The sequence below is a fragment of the Crotalus tigris genome, unplaced genomic scaffold, assembly GCF_016545835.1.
Source record: "Crotalus tigris isolate CLP2741 ecotype Arizona unplaced genomic scaffold, ASM1654583v1 scf7180000019202.20189, whole genome shotgun sequence".
NCBI lineage: Eukaryota > Metazoa > Chordata > Lepidosauria > Squamata > Viperidae > Crotalus > Crotalus tigris.
The window spans coordinates 1-2784 of record NW_024097430.1 but is presented as its reverse complement, the minus strand read 5'-3'; the positions used below and the strand labels follow the sequence as shown (position 1 = coordinate 2784).

The 2784-nt window shown below is 63.8% G+C and overlaps 1 pseudogene; it reads left to right on the top strand.

Moving 5' to 3' along the window:
- Positions 1-574: 574 nt before the first annotated feature.
- On the top strand, positions 575-1404 carry LOC120316016 (annotated as a pseudogene).
- Positions 1405-2784: the final 1380 nt, after the last annotated feature.

Here is a 2784-nt window from a genome sequence, read left to right as displayed (position 1 = left end):
GGAAAGGCGTCGCCCCCCACCGAGCCCCGGGTCCCCCACCTGCCCCCCCTCTCTGCGGCGAGGCGAGCTTGTCCCGGGCTGCGGCCCCGGCCGGGGAGGGCTCCGTTGCCAGGAGGAGTCCCCCCCCGCCTCCCCCTCAAGGCCAGCAGCGTCCCCGGATGGTCTCCGAGGAGCGGAAGGGCAGACTCGCTCCTTGGCCAGTTTAACGGGTCGGGTCGGCTGCAACTGGGCTCAGACGCAGACCTGGCGTTGCCGGTCCAGGAAAGGCGCAGTACATCCAGTCGCGTCCCGGACACGAGCCCAGCGCTGAAGTGTGCCGAGGAGCCTCGCCGGGGCCTGGGGCCGGCCGGGGCGCTTCTGCGCCGAGGAAGCTGGAGCAGGACGGGGGAGAGCGGCCTTCTGCGCCCCCCCCCCGACAGAGAGGGAGGGAGGGAGGGAGGGGATGGGAGGCGGCGGGTCCGGGCGAGGCCCGCTCCGGGTAGGCGGGGCTGCGGGGCGCAGGGTATAAAAGTCGGCCCCGAGGTCCGGGCTCAGCTCGCTCCCTCCTCCTCCTCGTCGCCGACCATCTCTCCAGCGCTCCGTCCTCCAGCAGCCAGCATGGTGCACTGGACGCCCGTACAGAAGCAGCTGATCACCGCCCTCTGGAGCGAGGTGGACGTGCTCGAAATGGACGCTGCCACCCTCGGGAAGTAAGAGTTGCGGCCGGGCCGGGGGAGGGCAGGGCAGGCCCTGCAGGGACCCCCCCCCACCGTCTCCTCTTCCTCCTCCCCCCTTTCTCTCACCCTCCCTCCCCTGGCAGACTGCTGGTGGTGTACCCCTGGACCCAGCGCTTCTTCGCCCACTTCGGGAACCTCTCCGGCCCCAGCGCCATCTACGCCAACCCCCTGCACGTGGACCCCGAGAACTTCAGGGTGAGGTGGAACCCCCCCCCGCCTCCCTCCCGGGCTGGGCCCCTCCTCTCCTTGGCACCAGGGCAGCCTTTTCCGGCTGGGTCCTGCCCTGAAATGGCGGCAGTGGCCCCGTTCAGGGCCAGGAAGGAGCCAAAAGTCTCCCAGGAGAGGGACCGCTGTCCGGTCACAGGGCTGACCTGGATCAGAGGGACAATTGATTGGCGCAGTCCAGGAGGGAAAGGTGGAGCGTCTGAACATGTCCACTGCTCCTTCTGGGTTCCGTGTCAGGGCGGGGGCAGGGGTGGGGCGGGGGGGTCAAAGGGCAGAGATGCCAGCCAAGGCTCCTCTTGCAGCAGGTGTCAGTTCCCCCCCTCCTCTCTTCCACCTTCTGGGCAACGTCCTCATCATTGTCCTGGCCGGCGACCATGGGGAATAGTTTACCCCCAGCACCCACGCCGCCTTTCAGAAGCTGACCAATGTGGTGACCCATGCCTTGGCCTACCGCTACCACTAGGCCTCCCAGTAGGCATGGCAGCCGCCTGCCCCCCCTCGCCATGCCTGGAGCCCCACCTAGCCCACGGAAGACGCAATAAAATTTTCCCCAGAACAAGCAGAATGTTGTGCTTTTGTGGTCCTGGGAGGGAGACTGGGGGGAGGAGAGCAGTCTTGCTGGGTCACCCGAAGCCCCCCCCCCCGCCTGACCCCAGGGAAGCACAGTTGGGGGCTGAGGGAAAGGAACAGGATTTCTTTGGGGCAAAGTCCGGGCTGGAGAAGCAACAGTTCTGCCATTTGCTGAACTCACTAAACTCTGCAGTTTCTGGGGGGGGGGGTGTTCTTCGTTTGCTGGGGGAGGGGTCCGTTTCTAGAGCCCTCATCCTCCTCCACCTCAAGCTTTGGAGGTTAAGAAAGGAAATGGGACTTCAATCCAGAAAGTGGGGAGGGGAACTTAATTATTTCTTACATGGGGGGGGAGAGCACAATAAATTGACACAACTTGCTAAGATCTCACTGCCCCCCCTCCAATATTCACCAAATTTAGCTCATGCAGGCCTGGGGGGAGGGGAGCTTTGGGGAAAGAGCAGAAGATGCCGGCAACAGAGCTAATGGGGAGGCTGGGAGAGGCGGGGGAGGGGGAGATCAGCTGGCCTAACCTGCCCCGTGTCCAGTGGGGAACTGAGCAGGGTGCCACACAGACAGAAGCCCTGCTCAAAGCCCACCCTTCTCAAGCCCTCTTGTGGGGCTCAGAGGCAGGAGGGCAGGGAAGCAGGTTGGGGAGCCCCTCCCCCAAGGAAACGACCCCCTTCGGTTTCCCCACGGCTGAACCCAGGCGCAACAGCCTTGCCTTCCAGAAGCAGTGATGTATTTATTAGATGCGACTCAACCCCGGGAGCCCCCACACAACAATGCAGCAATAGCAACAATAACGGCCCTTAACAACAATCCCATAAACAGCACACAGAAAACTCCACCTTTGGGGCCTCCCAGCCTGCCCCAAGGCATGTGGGAAGAGCCCTGTCTTCATGGGGGGGGGGCTGTTGCATCCTAAGGGCAGGAGGAGAGTTGCAAGGAAGCCGCCATGCTGCCTGGCTCCACCAGGGGGCAGCCTTTGAGGGAAGGGGAGGGAACTTGACACAGGTCGGCAGGGGGGGCATCCAAAGAAAGGGAAGGGAGGCAGGGGGGTGGGAGTGGGGCAGAGACCCCCCTGCTTCAGTGGCCGCCCTTCCTAGGACCCTCCCCACCTGCCTTTTGCCCAAGGGGGCAGAGAGGACGCTAGAGGGACCCTCCTTCCTCCTCGCCCCAGGCTAAAACCTGCAAAGAATGATTGCAGGAACCGGGAATGTCACTTTTAAGGAAGAGAAGGACAGGATAGCAGTCTTCCAATATCTGAGGGGCT